Raw genomic sequence first — 20,303 nt, 5'->3', positions numbered from 1 at the left:
CCTTAGAATCATTCAACACAATTTTTTATTTTGCAAAAGAGGAAAACGAAGTCCAGAGGAGTTATGGAATCTACTTAAACCACATAGCTATTGGAGGCTATAAACCGGTTTGCTGAATTCCTTGTGCAAGTCCATTCCTTGTTGTCACTAGTGCCTTCGCATTTATCATCTGGCTACCTTTTCCAGATAAATGACGTCTCACCAATGGTACATCTTGAAGTTAGGGAATTCTTTCACTTCTTTGTTATTACGTCTTCAGTTCATAATTCATATCCATTAAGTAATAATTCCTTGTAGGCTAACTGGTTGTGTTTTAGGTAGTGATTACATCTATTTAAGCTATTACTTCTTGCATTCTCAAGTTCAGAAGACAATGCAGCAGAAGGGTCAAGAAAGTAGAAATAACACAGTAGCAAGGTCTAACAGTAAGAAACCGGATGAGAACAACCAGAATGCTAACAGACGTCCAACAACATACTTCTAGAGTTGAAGGACACTTTTTTTGTGGAATAATTAGATCTTGCAGGTTTACTCGCAAGGATGAAAAGTGTGTGTCAAGGGGACTCCAGGGTGCCGGAGTTCAGGTAAAGTCGTGGAGGTGAAAACCGAAGGAGGATTTCTACCGCGTGGGATGGGGGTACGAGGACCAAGTCTTGGGAGAGCAGTCTGCGCCCGAACCCCTGCAGCGGGCCGGAGCGGCACGCCAGGTGTACCGAGGCAGGGACGAGAACTGGAGGAGAGCTCTCGATGGGGACGAGGTGGCGCCGCCGTCGCCGGGCGTAGCCCGGGGGCTGCGTCGGGCCGCGGGGGGCGCGGGGCGGGGCCTCGAGGAGGGGGCGGGGCGCCGGCCGGGGCGGGGCGCGGCGCCCAGGCCGTCCTGGCCAGCACGCGGCGGCGCCCCCTCCCCTCGCGCCGCGGGCCTCCCCGCGCCGTGCACGTCCCCGTCCCGCGCCTCCGCCTCCTCCCTCGCTCACTTCTTCCCGCCCTCCCCGCAGCGCCGGCCGAGCCGGCTTCCCCTCAGTCTCTCATGAATATTGAGCGGCCCCTGTTGTATTTCCCGAGCTCCATTGCGGAAGCCGAGGCTCGCCATATTGTGCGGCGGCGCCGGCGGCCGCGGCGGCTGATACCCGAGTCTCGCTCCGGCCGCGGCCAGCGGAGCCCCGGGCTGGGGTAGGAGCCGGTGAGTGGGGCGGGCGGCGAGGCGAAGGGCACGAGAGCGGCCGGCTGGGACGCGCGTCCGCTCGGTGCTGGCGCCTGACGGCGGCCCCGCGCCCGGGAGGGGGGGGTGTGTGTCCGCGGGGGCGTGAGGGGAGATGGCGCCGCCGCCCCCGGCCGCGCCGGGCGCGGGGATGGCGGGGGAGGCGGCTTCTCATTGTTCGCGTTTCTTCGAGAGTCCTGGGGAGGGGGTAAGCCCGCCGCGGAGGACCGGGTGGGCGAGGCGCCGGGGCTGCTGCCCTCGCGGCGAGCCCTGGCTCGGTGCGGCGGCCGGGCTGCGGTGCGGCCCCTGCCTCCGGGGGCGGGGGCCCAGCCTCTCTGCCGCCCCGCTCCGGAGGCGGGCGGAGTGGAATGCGGGTTTTTTCTCCGGGCTTCCCCCTGGCTGCCGTGTGGACGTGTGTCTGCACCGTGGGGGTGGGGTAGGGGCACTTTGTGCAAACATCCTCGCTGCCCCCGGGGGCTCGGAGTCGGGGTTCGTGGGCGCCGGAGCTGCTCGGAGTCGGGGTTCCCTGCGGGCTGCGGGGAGACCCGGCCTGGCCCCACACATTCCTGGAGTGCCGCCCCCTACTCTGGAGTATCTGTTGCTGCTTTCCAAAGCCGCGAGCTGGCCCCGAGGAGCCGTGGGGGGAGGGGGTGTCCTGTGCGTCTGATGGAAGCTTCGTTTTGAACCCTGTGGTTTCTGCTGAGATCCTTGCTACACTGTCGCCTGGGAGCTCTCGTCCTGGTTGTCAGGATCGTTTCCCTTCTGCCCAGGTCGCCTTCCAGCTGCCAGAGATGGTGTTCGTAAAATGGGTCTTTCAAACTTTGAGGTTCATTCCGATTGTTTGCCCACTCAGACCAATTATAGGTTCATCTCCTTAAAGCCCCTGTGGGTCTCTTTTAGGAGGTCGTCGGAAGTTTTAGAGAATGTGTGCCTGACGTTGAAATGTGGTTTAAAAATGTCAGGTTTCTTTGAGGTGTGTGAAGAAATTTGCTGTGAAAAGGTTAAGTATGCATTCAGCGTTTTAGGAACACGCTGTTTTGAAAAGTAAAAATTGAGTCGTGGTTTCAGTATTTTAAATCAGTATTATATTTAGAACGAATGTATGAGCAGTTTGCATTACATAATCTATTTTTGGTACCTACAAAATGATCATCTAGAATACCTACTGTAATTGGTAGATAATTTGCTTTGAATTAGGTGTAATGGTCGAGTTTTTAAAATAATTTATATTGTTGTTAGATCTTGGTTCTTAAAGTGAAATTTGATCCTTTGATTATAAAGTCTTTTAAGTGTCAGTACTATGACTCTTTGATATTCCTGTTTTCTCCGTGAAATTTCTGTCACAATCAACAGGTATCTTTTAAAATCTTGATTATGCACGTAATCAACTTTTTAGTAAAGTAATGGGTAGTTATATAAGACTCCCTTTTACTGGCGGTAGCACAGCAAATATGGTACCCTTACTTTTTCTAAGGATTTTAGTTATTTCCCTCAGGTGCCCTTATGGAATCCACGCTTGAGATTAATTATAGATGAAGAATAAAATGGTGAATTTAAGAAGGAAAACTGCCTGAGTCAGGCTAGTTCGTTTGAGAATTTGAAAAATAGACTAAGGCTCCTTAAATGTGCTACACAGAAAAATTTCAGATAGAATCATTAGCGTATGTAGACGGTGCAGACATTCAAATACTGGGAATTTTGAGTTTTTCTTTGCTTGTGTGGAACAGTCAAAGCTCCCAGCTTTGAGATCTATAAATATGGACCAGGTCAGCAAAGGTGATAGGAATTTCATTTGTTACTGACCTTTGGTTTGTCATCTCAGGTCTCTTTTTTAAATCCAATTTACTCATGATTTATGTTTATAATTAAGCAGTTTTTGGTACAAAGGTGTGATATATGCCTAATGAATAATACACAACCCGATGTTTCAGTGACAGTTTAATTTCTATACATAATCAAAGAAGTGTAACTCCTTCCAGCAAGAGAAATGAGTTAACATTAAAATGTGCTTTATCAAAATTATGTCTGTGTTTCTAGTATAACTTAAAGCACTTCATAGTTTTGAAATGACTAAATTATTGAATTCTGGAAAAACTAAAAATGTGCCTTGATTTGCAGTTTGTTAAAAAGGAGAGATACTTGTGGGATTATGTACATTCTGCACACATACAGACCTACAAATTACTTTTAATTGGTGATTGTTACATGCCCTGTGAATGACAGACATTGTCATCCCTCTAATTGTTACATTTCTTGATTTTATTTGAAATCTTAGGTATCATAGTAACTTACCGACTCAGTTTGCATTTAACTGAGTAGGTATCTTTTGGTGTACAAAAGAACAGTAATAGTTTCGGGATCTGTTCTCTAAAGGTCTAGAGTCCTTAACCCCCACCCCCATTTCCGTTCTTTATACCTAATGTGTTCACTGAATCTTTTGGTATTTATTGTGGAGAGTTTGGTTAATCGATATTATCATAGATATACTATAGATAACCATAGATGTTCTTACTGTGGTAACGGAACCGTCGACATTTAAGTAGAAGTTAACTTTGTTCATAGACAGGAGTTAGGTGATCATTCCCTGAGTGTAGATGCTAAAAGGATAGATGATGGCTCCAGTGGAGGAACTGTGTGAAGGAATTCCAATAGAATGAACCATGTTCTTAGTTTTTCTTTTGCCTTGTGGGTGTTGGGCCACTGAAGTGGATTTGAATGGTATGTCTTGTTGGATGCTCAGCAGCTGTCCGTGTTACCAAAATTCTGAGAGATTCCAATTGCTTAAAATTTGCCATCTCCCATTTCATTAGAAGAGCGAACAAATGTGTGCTGCTTCTGCATGCCTGCCTTTTGTCAGAATGTAAAAAATATTTATTAAGTATAATAGTGAAAAACGATTTTAAAAATAACCTCAGATTAAATTGTCTAATGAGGGCATATTATTCAGTGAAATTTTAACAGGCCAAATGAAAAACATGGACTCTGCTGCAAGGGCACTTCTTTCATTTTTTTCTCCTTCTGTGCTATAGAGTAAAATAAAATTCCACCAGTTGTACATTATGAAGAAGTTACATTCCAAAGTCAACCTGTACAATGGAAATCATACATAGCAAAAAAAAATTATAATTGAGACTGGGGGTGTATTCATTGGTAGAGCTTAGAGTTCCCCAGCACAAAAACAAAACAAAATACTTGGAAATAGGAAGGCAGAGTTTACCAGTAAGTTCAGCTTAACTTTAGTGTTGCAGTGTTTCTTTCCTTGAAAAGTAACTGAAATAGTTAGGGGCATGTTGAACAACAACATAACAAACCTACCCTCACAACCTTGTCTTTTTAAAATACAAGAATCATATTCAGCATGGTCTCTTGCCACACTAAGAGAGGCACATGGGGACTGAGAACACTGGGGAATTGCAGATCAACTCTCATCTCACATTATCTCTAGTATATATGTTGTAGTAAAAGGATGTGGGTTGGTGTACTTGGACTAGCTGCATTATTTTATTTCTCATTCTCTCTTCTCCCTCCCGTCTTTCAAAAGCCGGAGATGACATCACAAAATTAATTAATTAAATCACAAGTGTTTTTTATGCTTCAGCATAACAGAAGGTTTCAGGCTCATCTTTATAAGATGGATTTTAGTATGACCCCCAGTTTTGTTTCCCCGTTAGTGAAACAGCAAAATATCTGGAGAATAGTTGGAATTATTGTGTTTATCATGTTTTTGAGAAAGCAGAAACTTGACTAGGAATAACAAAGAGGATTTAATGAAGGGGATTGGTTAGATGGCTGTAAGAGCTAAAAGGGAACATTAATAAGAACCTAAGAGCTCAGAGAAAGGTTCCATGGACCTGATGCTGGACTTTTGGAAAGGTTAGCATTGTTCAGCTGTTAGTACCTATGAAGGTATATGATATGACTGGTTCTGGAAGTACCAGAAGACACTGGAGGCTAGGACCTATTGCTAGCCAGGACTGCTGTTGCTAATGCCAGGAACTGGAAGGAAGTCTGGAATTCCTGTTTTTCAGTCTTCATTTACTACCCCTGTTGGCAAAATCTGGCAGAAGAGATGGTGAAACATAGTTGCAGTGTCTCAGCCCCAGCACCATAAAACACTTTAGAAGAGAAATTTTAGAGTTGAGAAATGAATAAAATGACCTGCACAAATAGTGTTAAATGTGGTAATTTAAATTGGGAATTCTGTCCTTAGCTTGACTTTCAAAGAAACATTTATTGATTATTTTCTGTGTGCCAGACTCTCACAAGGGTTTAGGAATAGAAAATGCATCAAACTAGGTCTTTGTCCTGAAGGAATTTAGCCTAAGTGGCCGTGACAAATAAACTACTGTACAGTGTGTTACAGATGAATTATGTGTTTTGGGGAACTCAACAAAGTAACCAACTTGCCTTTTCTCTTTCTAGCCAAATTTAATGACTAGTACTATTTTTATCTATACCTGATCAAATCCAACTTTTTTATGTTTTTTTTTTGTTGTTGTTGTTGATGGAGCTTTTATTATTTTATTTATTTACATGTGCTGAGAATCGAATCCAGTGCCCTGCACATGTTGGACAGACACTCTACCACTGAGCCATAGTCCCAGCCCCAATCCAACTTTATTCTTTCTTTATTTTTTACTTTTTTTGGGGGTATTGGTGTTTGAACCCAGGGGTGCTCAACCACTGAGCCACATCTCCAGTCCTTTTTATTTTTTATTTTGACACAGAGCCTCACTGAGTTGCTTAGGCCCTGGATAATAAGTTGCTGACTATGCTTTGAACTTGCAAACCTCCTGCCTCAGCCTCCCAAGTCACTGGGATTACAAGCATGCACCACTGTGCCCAGCTCCAACTTTATTCTGTTTAACCCAACTCCTATTGAAGCTGTTTTTCTGAGATGTCTCAATTTTATCACATAATTATAACCATCATTAAACATTTCTCTGTACGTTATTCATCTTAATTAAAGACTATTGCTTTATGCACTTTCAGCGTATTCTAGAACTGTGTATATAGCTATTTGAGAAATTTGTTTTTTCACTGGACAAGGAAAATAAATTCTTGAAGACATTGTTTCCTTCTTCCAGGGTCATTAGAAAATTGGGTGGTATTTGATTTTATGAATATGAGTGAGAGGATAAAATAATCAGTTAATTTAAACTGTGTAGCACCAGTAGATTATCAATAAAAGGGATGTTGAATTTCCGATCTGCTGTATTCCAGAGAGTGATTTTGGCAGGGATTCCTTTGAATGAATGAATAAAATTCTCCCTTACCTCCTTTATTACTTTATTAATTAATGTTCTAAAAATCTCACAGTTATTTATTGAGGAGACAGAAATATGTCATTTTCCTAAAAATAAAACCACATGCAGTTTCTTTTGACTTTTTTTTAGATTGTCTGCTCTATTTCCTCATTTCTGTATTGATTACACTATCTCTGTTAGCTATCGGGAAATGTGCAAATCTGTCTTACTTCGTTTTAGAAGTGTTCTGCTCATTTGCCCCTACCATGCACATACCGTATTGATTTAATTTAAAACCAACTAATTCTTCACTTTTAAAAAGACATATGCCTTCATGCCAGTAATTGCATTAAACCCTAAACCCTTACTATTTACACTATTTACTATATAGAGTCTTAATTCAGTCTGGGATGGTTGTCTTGGAACTCTGCCAAATGTTTTATAGAAGGCTTTACTATATCACAGAAAGAGTAGTGTTTGTTGGGTATAATAGAAAGAGCTTCAGAATTGAAGGCAGAAGACTTGATTTCTAGGTCCCATTTCACTGTTGTCAAGATTCTTGGCCTTTATGAGTCTGTATAAAAATATTACCCCATTGGCTTTACAGATTATTTGCCAAGATACTCAGGTAATACAGGTAAAGGAGTTTTTGCAGCAGCAAAGCACATTGTAAATATAAGAGATGTGTATGAGGAAAGAAGAGAGAGATCTCTTGATTCATGACTTGGATCCTGGTGATAGTTTTGCGTTTAATTTCAAAATTTTGAGTTTCCATTTTGAGAAAATTGTTAGGGTGGAATGGGATGTGGGAGGAGTTATGGAATTACTATAACCCTAGCTTTTTAAGGTTGGCATGCCTCATTAGTTTCTTTTCCACAAGGTTAAGTATCCTGCTTATATCCTGAAACAGTACCTCAAATTTCATTATGTGTGTAGGAACTGAAGTGCCACTTTGTAGATTGTTTAAATGACAAGGGCCTGAGGGAGTAGCAAAAACAGATGCTATGACTATTTTGGCTGGAGATTACTCTTACAATATGAGTTGACATGAGTTTCAGAAGATCTCTGCTTTAAAAAATATGCTTAGCAAGATTGAAAATTGTTTAGTTTTAGTGAACTTTTTATCCTTCCTCTTAAAATATTTGGTTATTTAGTATATTTGTGAAGAAAACAGCTATTTGAGTGAAAATATGCTTTTTATAGCTATGAGCTTATGTCCTCTAGGAACATTTCCTCATGTGTCAGTAAAGTGAAAGAACTATATGTTGTTGGTAGTTTAGTATATTTAGTTTATATGTCGGTAGTTCATACTAAAATATTAAACTGGAATTTCACTAATATTGTTATTATAATTATTATAGTTGTACTGAAATATAGGTCCCATTTGCCAGTTTGAGTTAGCCAGAGGTTAATTATCAATGTAATTTCTTGATTTTCCTTTATTTCCCTCCATAAATCTTCATGACTTTTTTGTGGTGTGTGCTAGGAGTTGAATTCAGGACCTCATTTCATGCACATGTTCTACCATTGAGCTTCACCTCCAGTCCATCTCTATCATGTACAAAAAGCTAATGTTACACTCACGTATGATATAGATAACATTAATGTCAGTTTAATTTGTTCTGAAATCTTTTATATAATCTGTTGGAATAATTGATTTAGGAGAAGTAAGACAACACTAATGTCCTAGTGAGGAAAAAAACCTTTTGAGGATAAATTATTCATCATTCATTTCTTAAATGGATTAGTTTTAGTTTTAACCTCTACGATCAATATGTTGGTCCTTTCAGTAGTAGTTTAAGAGCTAAGAATGGGAGAAAGTTCATAAATTACAGTCTTTTAATCAGAAATCATTCTTAATTCATTTTTAAAATGTTTTTTAATTTTGGAAAATTTAAGAAGTAGGAAAAATCATCTGTGTTTTCAGTACTCACCTCTTAATTTTGATGTATTTCCTTTTGAGAATACATTTGGTTTTGGTTGAAACAGTTTTAACTGTATTTTATTTGTAGCTCTAAATTTGTGTGTTAAAACAATCTGACATCAAAGATCATAAACATTTGTATCAGAACTTGGTAATTTATTTATTTATTTATTTTTTGTTACCAGGGATTGAATCCAGGGATTCTTAACCACTGAGACGCATCCCCAACCTTTTTTATTTTTTATTTATTTTTTATTTTGAGACAAATTCTTACTAAGTTACTTGGGGCCTCACCAAGTTGCTGAGTCTGGCTTTGAACTTGTGATCCTCCTGCTCAGCCTCCCAAGTTTCTGGGATTACAGGTGTGTGCCACAGCACCAGCTTTGGTAACATTTCTAATGATTGCAAATTGCAGTTGATATACCATAGTATGTTTAATCATTTCCTTGTGGTTGGGTTATAAAGTTTCTCTTAGCTTATGCTGATGGTAGTAGGGAGGTCCAGTGATCCTTGTGGCAGTGGGGTGAAAACAGTACCTCCATAAGTTTACCTTTAAAGGATGAATCTGTAACTGTCTTGCAACTTGTGCAGTACAGCTTAAGAAAACTAAGAAAGGATTAGAGAAGATAACCTGTTTCCCCATTTAGTCTTGGAAGTGCTTTTTTAGATGGTACAGAACAGGTGTTCTTGACCTTTCTCTGTGGATCCATGAATACTCTGAAATTTTATGAATATGTGTTTTTGTGTGTCTTTTTTTCCTGCAGAAAGTAAGAGTTTCTCCATCAGATTCTTCAAGAGGGCATAAGCCCAGAAAAGTTAAGAGCCATGGACTTGTAGAAATTCTGTTAAAAAAAAGGAGGCTAAGCGAAAACTGTGTAAAAAGTTCCACAAACAATATCTGTTATATCAAATTAATGTTAGTGTTCTTTTCCTTTTATTATCCAGTAGTATAGAATCAGTTTTTCTTATGAGAGAATGGATTTTGTTGTTTTATCTGTTTTTTAAAAAATTATTAGTATGGTATTATGATTTTCTCTTTTAACATTTATTGTTTGAATAACTCAGCATTAAGATTATTAAAGCCTGTGCTGAGGGTATGGCTCAGTGGTAGAATGCTTGCTTAGTATGCTAACCTTGGGTTTGATCCACCCAAAAAAAAAAAAAAAAAAAAGTGTAATTGTTAATAAGTAGCTTTGCTCTTGTGGCCATTTTATCACTCCCACCCCTCCCAATATATGTTCTGTTTGGAGCACTTTGCATTATTTCCAGAGCAATAGGTTTGTTTTTCTTTTCTTTCTTTCTTTTTTTTTTTTTAAGTATATTGTCTAAAACATGCACCTTTTATAGATGATGATGTTTAGACCTGTATGTTGACTTTCTCGAAGTCATGGTAATTTCCAGTAATATATGAACTATGCCAGATTTTTGCTGCTTTTGTGATTATGTTAATCTTTAAATTTATCAGAGGTAAATCTTCCTATCCTTAATTTTTTTTTTTTTTTTTTTTTTTCTTTCCCTCCCCATACTTCCTATTCCAAGTACCTGGCTTTCTTTTAGCCTTTAGAACTTCTGGGGATACTTCTGCCAGAATTTAGTTTTTGATGCAATTTGCAGAAATTGAAAGATAAGGAAAGCATATATAAATATATAGAGAGAGGGGAGGGAGAAAATAAATTGATATGCCCTTTGGAATTGCTTCAAATCACAAAATGAGAATTGTTATCTTCTGAATTCCAGTCTGACTGTTGATAATCTCCATAATAATATTTTTTTTCCTTTTTTCTGCAAATGAAAATTTACCCTTTTTGACAGAGATACCTGAAGTAATTTCTTCACTCCTGTTCATGTCTCTTGTTATCTCAAAAAAATGTTTGTTACAAGTCTGTGCTTGTTGTAATGTGGTAACATTATACTAGGAGTTGAAGGATGTAGTGGAAGTCCCTTTCCCCCCAAAAAAACCCCATGAAAACTGAAAAACTTCTAACTCCAAGTTACCTCTTAGAACATAAATCTTACATAGCTTGAATTGTAGCATGGATGCAAATGATTGGTGTCATAATTTTGTAGGTATTTCTGGTCGTTGCATATGGTGTTAATAATGATTGAAATGAAAACAAAATTTATGCTTGTGGTAAATATACATATGAATGGTATTTTTATTATAGTACCAGTACTAATTGTGTTTGTATTGGTTAAGGGCATGGCTTTAGTAAAACAGACCTGTTTGAATCTTGCCTCTGACATTAACATTGAGACCTTTAAGCAAGTTGTTTGTATTTTGGCTCTCTTTCCTTATTTGTTACATAAGTAACTCACTTATTAAACTAAATTTATTAAATTAAGGCAGTAGTTTAGAATTTACTTAATGGGGTTGTTAGAATTAAACAGTTTCCAACTAAATGGTAAGTTCTCTGTAACTATTACCTATTACGAATGCATTATTTCTTAGGACTAAGATTATTGTGTTAAAGAATATGAATTTTTTATCTCTAGAAATGAATTGCTTAGCTGCTCTATGAAAGGGTTATTTCAGTTGCTGTTTAAAGAGTGCGCAGGCCTCAGCTTTCTTCTGCCTTTCTTAATCTAATTATTTTCTTAGGTTACCCTCTTACCAGAAGTATAATTATTCAACCAGTTATGCCCTTCCTCAAAAATTAGAACTCTTAGTATATTTTTAGTGGCTAAGGGAATGTTGCTGTGACTTTCTATATTGTTACATTGTCACTTGATGGACAGTATACATGGAATTGTATACAAGGGATTTGTATATTCTGTGTATTAGAATTATTGTTGACAGTGTAGGAAGATGTACAGTGGGTTAATCTTAAGTTTTATGGAGTTTTCACATACAATATTATATAGGCATAAAATAAATATATATACCCACATATTTATTTTTTGCCTATATAATATTGTATTCACATACAATTCTCTTTTTCTCATTCTTTAAGCAAGTTTGTACCATAGTCTTTAGAGTTATGAGTTCTTGAGGCTACCTATAAAGGCATACATTTACAACAGAGGAAACTGAATTTGCAACTAAAGTGACTAGTCTTAGTTCACCCTGAAATTAAGAAGCAGAACTTCTTTGCAGTTGGTATATTTGTAGAAATTTTGTGGCTATGCCTGTTCAGTAACCAATATTCTTACTATCAAATTGTCTCCATCTAGTGGCAGCAAATATTTTACAAGGCTGAGTACAAACAAGGGAGAAAGATGCTAGGGAGAACTTACTAACTGCTTTGTGGGAGGGGCAGCCAACTGGGTGGTAGTTGTGTTGCTTTTGCAAAGGGTACTTTGGAGACAGTATGCCTGGTGCTTGCTATTGTAGTTCATGACCTTATACAAAGAATTCCTTATTCAAGGAATTTCTCACTCTGTATATCTGAATTAGGTGTTTATTGTTGAGTATAGGAAGGTAAGAGTATGTTAATCTTTTGTTTTACAGAGTTTCCATATACTCTCAGATAAATGTATATACATATATACACACATACAAAAAAATTCTCTTTCTCATATTTGCTATGAGTTAAAAGAGCATGCTGTTTGTCAGTGGAGAGGCCAGAATAATGACTCTGTTGGAGTAACTTGCCAGTTACATGGAACGGAAAATTTAAATTCCTTATCTCTTAAATATTAAAAAAACCCTAAAAATATTAATAAGTATAGGTGGATATTTTATGATTTTAGAGTGTGGATGCAAGAGAAAAAGTTAAATACAATAAAAATATTATTAAAAGATATGTCATAAAGAAGTTAAAAACAAAATCAAGAAACTGGGTGGAAACACTTTTAATAGGCAAAGGTCATTTTCTTTAAAAAGTTGATAAAAATGGATATAAATAATTGACAGACTAGAAAATGGCCAGTAAAACTGAAAAGATACTCCCTCCCACTCATGATTGAGACTTGCAAATTAGGACAACAATGAAGTGTCATTCCCACTTATCAGATGGGGCAGTCTTTTAAAAAAAAATATTGCTAATCACTTGTTGGTGGAAATGTAAGTTAGTATAACTATTAAGCAGTATTTGTCAGAATAAGAAAATTATCTGCCTTTTGATCCAGTAATTGTACCTCTGGGAATTTGTCCCTAGGTAATTTTTTGTTGTAACTTCTTTGTGTCAAAGTTGATACCAGCAAAACATACAGTAAACCATGGACTAAATGAATTCTAAGCCACGTTTTTGTTGTTTCAGGAACTTCTAGTCATAATTGGAAAAGTCAGAAATTTTTTAGGTCACTAAGACATTAATATTTGTATAGAACACTGACTCATAATCCTGGCTACACATAAAAACTATTTGGCTGACTTTTAAATTATACTGGGGCATGAGAGATGCTGAATTCAGTTGACTTAAAATGGGACTTTAACAGCATTGTTTAAAATTTCTCCATTTCTGTATGCAGCTAAAATTGAGAACTAGTTTTCTAATGGAAGACTTTTTCCCATGGGTGCATTTTATTTTCTTTTTGTGGAAGATGAGATTCCACTGGGCAAATATTTTTCTTCATCTTCTCCCATTCTACTATTGACTTCTCCTGGTAATTGGGGTTCTCCTGTTGTATTGGTTTCCTGTTGCTGCTGTAACAAATTAATAACTTGAAACAACACTGTTTTAGTCAGCTTTTTTGCTGCTGTGACTAAAAGGATCTGACCAGAATAACTGTAAAGGAGGAAAGGTTTACTCAGCAGCTCATGGTTTTAGAGGTCTTTAGTCCATAGAAGGCCAGCTCTATTCCTCAGGGCACGAGGTGAGGCAGGATATCATGGCGCAGGAGTGTGGCAGAGGGAGCCAGCCCACGTGTTGATCAGGAAGCAGAGAGAGACTCCACTCTCCAGATACAAAATATATACCCTATAGCCATGCCACCAATGAAACACTTCCTCCAGCCACACCCCACCTGCCTCTAGTCACCACTCTGTTAATCCCACCAAGGATTAATTTGCTGATTAGATTAAGTCTATTACCCACTTATTTCTCTGTACCATAACAAACCAATTTATTCTGTTAAATTCTGACAGAAGTCCAAACTGGGCCTTATGTGTTTAAAATTAAGGTGTTGGGAAGGTCTGAATTTTTGGTGGATGTCTAGGGGAGAATACTTTCCTTTTCTAGCTTTTAGAGGCTGCCTACTTTTGACCTGTGGCCCCTTCATCTGTCTCAAGCCAGCCATTTTGTTTTAAGATGACTTAATTTGAGAAATTTTTACCTGTTTCATTACATCTCCTTTTCTGACTCTGCTCTGTCTTCATAACACCTGTCTGACTCATAGGGACCCTCATAATTTAATTATAGTGGGCCAAATCTGGATCCTCCAGGATAAGTTTCTCATCTCTGAATTCTTAGTTTAACAACCTTGGCTCAGTAAATACCTTTTCCCATGTAAAGTAACATTCACAAACTTTGGGAATTAGGGCATTGATGTCTTTGGGGGCCATTATTCAATCTACCCTAGTTGAAGACTTAATTGAAAAGGATATTTAAAATTTATAAATGGGATATTTTGCTGTATCTTAGATTAATAAAGTATTATAGTCCAAAATGAAATATACATTATTATTAACCATAGTCATCTTGTGGTACAGCAAAGCACCAGAATTTTTTCCTCTTATAAGCTAACTGTAACATTGTAGCTGAGTAAAATAACTTTTACTTCATGAATTATGATTAATGTTTATTAACCCTTGGAACAATCTGCCATTTGTCCTTTATTGTTAGGAATGTATGTTGGATAGGATAGGTTGGCTTGTCTTGTTTTTATTACCATAATAATAATAACCACATATTTTCACAGAATGCTATTAAATGGGTACTTTATTTCAATACTGGCAGGATTTTATATTTGCTTGTTTTGGTAGTGCCTCAGAAGAGTTGTTGAAGGTTTAAGGTAGGTTTCATTCTGCCAGATAGTATTGTCTTCCTTGAGACAGGAAGGGGCCACAGGCTAAAAGATGGAGTTATCAACCTCTTTTTTTTTTTTTTTTTTTTTTTCTGGTGCTGGGGTTTAGAACCCAGGGCCTTGTGCTTACGAAGCAAGCACTGTACCTACTGAGCCATCTCCCCAGCCCTCAAACCTCTGAAGACTAGAAAAGGAAAGGTATTCTCCCCAAGACCTTCTGAAGTATTGTATTTTAACCAGATGCAGTGAGTGTGTAATGCTGATGTATGGTGGGAAAATTGAGAATATCATTCATCCAATACCTATGAATTTATTTAACAAACCTAGTTTCCTTTGATCTTATTCCTTGCTTTTTAAAAATTTTATTGTGTTGATTGCTGTAAGCTGCATCTTCCCACCAAACTCTTTCAGACTTTCTGTTTTTTTCTGGGTGACCTACATGTACCTTATATGCAAGAAGTCCAAAAGGGAATTCAGCTTTCCATGTCTTTCTAGAAAATGTATAACATTTTCTTTTTATATTTAAATTTCTATCTCTCTCTCTCTCTCTCTCTTTTTTTTTTTTTTTGGTACCAGAGATTGAACCACTCAGGGGTGCTTTATCACTGGAGCCACATCTCCAGCCCTTTTTATTTTTTGTTTTGAGGCAGGGTCTTGCTAAGTTGCTTAAGGTTGCCGAGGCTGACCTTGAATTTGAGATCCTCCTGACTCAGCCTCCCAAGCCACTGGGATTTCAGGTATATGCCACCATGTCAGGCATAAATTTTTATTTTCTTATTGTGATAGAATATACATGACAAACTTTGTCATATTTTTATACAGTTCTGTGGCATTGACTATATTCATTTTGTTGGGCAGCTGTCACCACTGTTCCCTTGCATAATCCCACACTGAAACTCTACTCATTAAATTGTAACTGCCCACTATGTTCTTTCCCCAGCTTCTGCTAATCACCATTCTATTTTCTGAGTAGTAATTTGACTGTTCGTAGGTATCTCATGTAAGTGGAATTACATAATCCTTATCCTTTTGTGTTGGGTATTTTCCTTAGTATATAATGCTTTCAAGGTTTATGGTAATAGCATGTAATATGAGAGTTTCATTCCTTTTTGAGGCAGGGTAATATGTCATGTATGTACTGCATTTTGTTTATTCATTCATCTGTCGATGGGCATTATCTTGATTACTTTAGCCTTGTTATGAGTTTTGAAATCCAGAGATAGGAGATCTTTAACTTTATTCTTCTATTTTGAGATTACTTTGGCTCTTTGGAATCCTTTGAGAGTGAGTGAGAATTTTTAGGATGGGGTTTTCAATATTTGAAAACAAAACAAAACAAAAAACCAAACAAGCAAAACTTAAGTCTTTCATTACTTTCAGGGTGCTTTGTAATTGTCAGTGTATTTTGTTTTTTTTCCTCTTTTGCTTAAGTCTAATCTTAAGTATGGTCACACACCAGTTAACATTGGGAACATTACTGAGAAATAAGTTGGTGGGAGTTGTCACCATTGTGTGAATATCGCAAAGTGTACTTATACAAACTAAAATGGCTACTGCGTAACTAGTGGTATAATCTTGTGGGACTACCAGTGTATATATGGTCAGTTATTTACTGGAATATGGTTATGTGCTATATGACTATTATTATTTTTTGTTATTGTAAATAAGATATTTTTCTTAATTTCCTTTTCAGGTGGTTCATTGTTAGTGTACAGAAATGCAACTGATTGTTTTGTGTGCCTTCCCCCGCTTCAGTTTGGCTGAATCCATTCATTTTTTCACTTTCCCTTTCTTCCCCATTTGCTCTGGTTAAAACATTCACTAATATATACACGCAGTACAGATACCATTTTCTGTTTTGCTGTCTTACTTTCTATCACCAACACCTATGCAGCCACAAGTTTGGGAGCACTTCTTTTCTGTCTGTTTTATTTTCTGTGTCTCATGTATTTTGCCCTCTGAAGTATTTTTGAGCCCTGCCTTCCTAATCCATCCCATTAACAGGTTTTTTGTTGTTTTTGTTTCGTTTTGTTTTTAAACTGGGCATTTAACCGAGGGGCACTTTATCACTGAGCCACATCCCCAGCCCTTTTTATTTTTTATTTTGAGACAAGGTCTCACTCTGTTGCTGAGGCTGGCCTCAAACTTGTGATCCTCCTGCCTCACCCTCCCAAATTGCTGGGATTACAGGTATGTGCCACTGCTCCTGGCATTATCATTAACAGTTCTAATACAGACCTTCCTCAAATCCATTCTCTACTCTCCCCAGTGGTCACCTCTGTCTAAATGAAAATCTGACCTTGTTGTACTGTGGAATCTTTCCTGACATATTTGCATGGTATATCAGTTCTCCCTGATGCGATCCACAGTTCAGTTTTTCAACCTTACCCCACGCTACTCCCTACTTCCCTCATTTGACTCATTTCATAGTAAACTGTGAGGATTTTCCCAAACACATCCTGCTGAGTTCTACCTTTGCTTATTACTTATTATATTGGTCCTTCTGGGCAGTTTTTCTTTCTTCATTTGATTATCTTTCATTTACCCTTAAACTATCCCCCAAGGAGGAGTCCCTTTCTCTGGGAAACCTGTTTTGGTTTCTACTCCTCCATTTGACTTCCTTGTTGCTCTTGTAACATTATCAAATTTTACTGAAGACATAAGCTCTTGGAGATTTTCATTTTCTATCACAATGAGAGCTCTCAGTAAATGTTTCCTCAGCCCTACTTGTTTATCATGGGACTGTTAGTTTCCAGTATGGATCGGCCAGAGGGGGCTGACTGCTGCTGATATAACTGGTGTTGACCAGTGTTAGACCTTAATAAGTATATTCTGAAACCTGAGAGAAAGACTAAATTTGGGCTACTACAGAAGTACCAATATATGTGTGTGTGTGTGTGTGTGTGTGTGTGTGTGTGTGTGTGTGTGTGTGTGTGTAAGGATATCTCATTAGAAGAGATGAAGTGGTGATAGGAGAAATATGTTTAGCAGGCACAGATCACACTAAATTGTCTAGATCTGCATTTTAAGCTAAGCCTTAAAATTCTTACAGTGTTTATTTTTCCTCTAACAATAACTTAATTGTAGGGTCTAGAAAACATTACATTTATTACTAGTATTCAAAAACTTAATTAAAACTGAATAATGAGAATTTGTAAAATCACCTTTAAGTGGTTCTGCTCTGTGTTCTTGTACTGTGTTCCACAGTGTGGAAAAGATATATAATCCAATTAGGAATTGATTATATTACCTTTTTTAAATAAAGAAGCTATTAGCTTGCCAAAAATAATTTAGATGAGTATTCCAGATGTTAAGCACAATGGCACTTTTTTTCAATAAGGAAATAACTATTTGTTTAGAAGCTTACAGAAATTAGTGTCTGTCTTACAGCTGTAGTTTTAGATTAAAATGCTGAAAGTGGTATTTATGAGGTGATAGTCACTGTAGGCAATGTTATGATGGCAGTTGGATTGCTTACTCAGAATTTATTACAGCTCCTGGATTTGCCTAGTCTTGAGTAAATTTCTAAAATCTAACACCTGTATTCTGTAAGCAAGCAATGTTTTTAACTAAAGAAGAAATTGTTCATTCAGGACAGGAAGTGCTGGCCCATGGCACATACCTGTAATCCCAGCTAGCTATTTGGGAGGCTGAAGCAGGAGTATCATCAGGTTCAAGTCCAATTTAGTGACTCCCATCTTGAAAAACAAAATCAAGACTGGGGATATAACTTAGTGGTAGAAGCACTCCTGGATTCAATCCTCAGTACTGCCAAAAATAAAGAGAGAAGAACTTTAGTTTTCTTTGTTTCATAGTAATTAGAGAAGCATATCTCTAATGAAGAAAAATGCTGCCTAGGAAAATGGGGAATGTAAGTAATTTAAACATGATTATATTTTCTGATATTTATTTCACAGTATAAAAACAAATTAAGGAAACCAGTCGTATACAGGAGAAAGATTTAAGTGTTGTCATGGAGAATTGATTGTATTAATTATAATACAATCAATTAATTAATGATTTTGCCAGGTCCATGCCTGTAATTCCAGTGACTCGGGAGGCTGAGGCAGGAGGATTACAAGTTCAAAGCCAACCTCAGCAAAAGCAAGGCGCTGAGCAACTCAGTGAGACCCTGTCTCTAAATAAAATACAAAATAGGGCTGGGGATGTGGTTTAGTGGCCAAGTGCCCCTGAGTTCAATCCCCAGTACACTGCCCTGCCCCCCCAAATTAATGATTTTTAAATGCTTTTATTCTGGATTACCTGGGTAGACCCTGAATGTCAATGCATGTGTCCTTATGTCAGTGCATATGTCCATAGATGCTGGGCGTGGTGGTGCACACCTGCAATCCCAGTGGCTCAGAGGCTGAGGCAGGAGGCTCTCAAGTTCAAGGCCAGCCTCAGCAATTTAGTGAAGTCCTAAACTGTTAGGTCAGAATTTGGGCGACTGTAGGAGGGAGAGCAGAGCAACTGAGACAAAGGACAGCGCACCAGACGGTGATCAGTTAAACGGACAAGAAAACTCCACTGACCCTTAACTCCACCTGCTGACACTTAACTCCACCTGTCACTCAGTAGGACTCCCGCCCATTCCAGCCTATAAAGACCCTGGGCAGCCAGGGCCATGGGAGATTTTCTCTGGCTCCCTACCCCGACCTGTACCCCAGGGGGCTGGGAGTTTCACCTGAGAGCCAAATTCCAATAAAGCTTGCTTTGGCCGCTTTCTGTCCGATTTTATTTGGCGGCTGACCGTGCTCCTGAGCTTACATAAACAACTTAGTGAGGCTCTGCCTCAAAATAAATAAATTGGGGACTGGAGTTGTGACTCAGTGGTAGAATGCTTGCCTGGAATGTGTGAGGTCCTGGGTTCGATCCTCAGCACCTCATATAAATAAATTAAAGATCCATCGACAACTAAAAAATATTTTGAAAATAAATAAATAGAGTTGGGAATGTGACTCACTGCTCCTGTTCTAATCCCCAGTACAAAACCAAAACAACTGCCAAAAAAAAAAAAAAAAAAAAAAAAAAAAAAAAAAAAAAAAATTCAGGAAGGGTGCTGGTGGGGAATATTGAACAATGAATTCCACTATTATGTATGATTATAATACACCAATAAAAATTGTGAGGAAATAAAGGAAGGAGGCAAAGGGGAAATTACAGTCAAAAAAGAGGAGGCAATATGACCTCAAAGGCAAACACACTGGAATGATGTGACCATAATCCAAGAAATGCTCTTAACCCAAGCTGAAAGAGTTAGGAACAGATTCTGCCCTAGAGCTTCTGGAGGAAATGTGGCATTGTCAACATTTTGATTTTGGCCCTGTGAAAACTGCATTTGAATTTCTGATCTCCAGACCTGTGAGAGAATAAAGTACTATTGTTTTAAAGCACCAAATTTGTTACAGCAGCCATAGAAAACTGATGTAGCAATCATTCTTCAGAGTGTAAGTAGACATTTCTAAATAACCCTGTTTACCTAAGTTCCTTCCCTTTTTAGGAGGTGTAATTTATAGCTTACTCATATTGGACTATAGTTTTATTTTAGATGCTCTGAATAGAGGCAATTTTTATGATTAAAGCAGCTGGTAAACATATTTAGGCACAGAACTCATGAGAATTTAACTCAAAATAAATTTTATTTTAAAGTTCCTTTTATGAGAAAAATGTTTCTTCTAATCTGGAAGCACCTTTGAGGCTGCCTATTCCTTCAGCTACTTTCTAAGAGTGGAATTTAGACGCCTAAAATTTTACAACAGAATGGCATCTCTTTTTGCTGCACATCTGGTATTTAATGTTTTCATCTTATACCTATGCTATTGAAAATATATATTTAAAACTCTAATCCAAGAATTGAGATATCAATTCATAGTGACCATGTGCCATGGTCTCTCCTTGAGACTGGTTTATTGAAAGTTTGACCAAAGAATAAGGGCCATGTAGGTTCGCTGTGCTTTATTCCTGTATCTTTAATTGTAAGGCAGCAAGCAGTGTATCTAGCCTATGTTATTTTCCTTTCCTCAAAGATAGT

The 20,303-nt window shown here is 38.2% G+C and overlaps 1 protein-coding gene across 2 annotated transcripts in view; it reads left to right on the top strand.

The window, feature by feature from the left end:
- Positions 1–851: 851 nt before the first annotated feature.
- Positions 852–20,303, top strand: part of RNF2 (ring finger protein 2) — a 40,489-nt gene continuing 21,037 nt past the window's right edge. The window contains exon 1 of one of the 2 annotated variants that reach the window (XM_079107755.1): positions 852–1,170. The gene's annotated coding sequence lies outside the window, so the exon portion shown is untranslated. Of the gene's footprint in view, positions 1,181–20,303 lie in introns of both variants that reach the window. The other variant, XM_079107753.1, reaches the window with a different exon arrangement.

Source organism: Sciurus vulgaris (assembly GCF_902686455.1).
Source record: "Sciurus vulgaris genome assembly, chromosome: 12".
NCBI lineage: Eukaryota > Metazoa > Chordata > Mammalia > Rodentia > Sciuridae > Sciurus > Sciurus vulgaris.
Note: the sequence above shows the minus strand (reverse complement) of the source record. Positions and strands in the feature narration are given on the sequence as shown.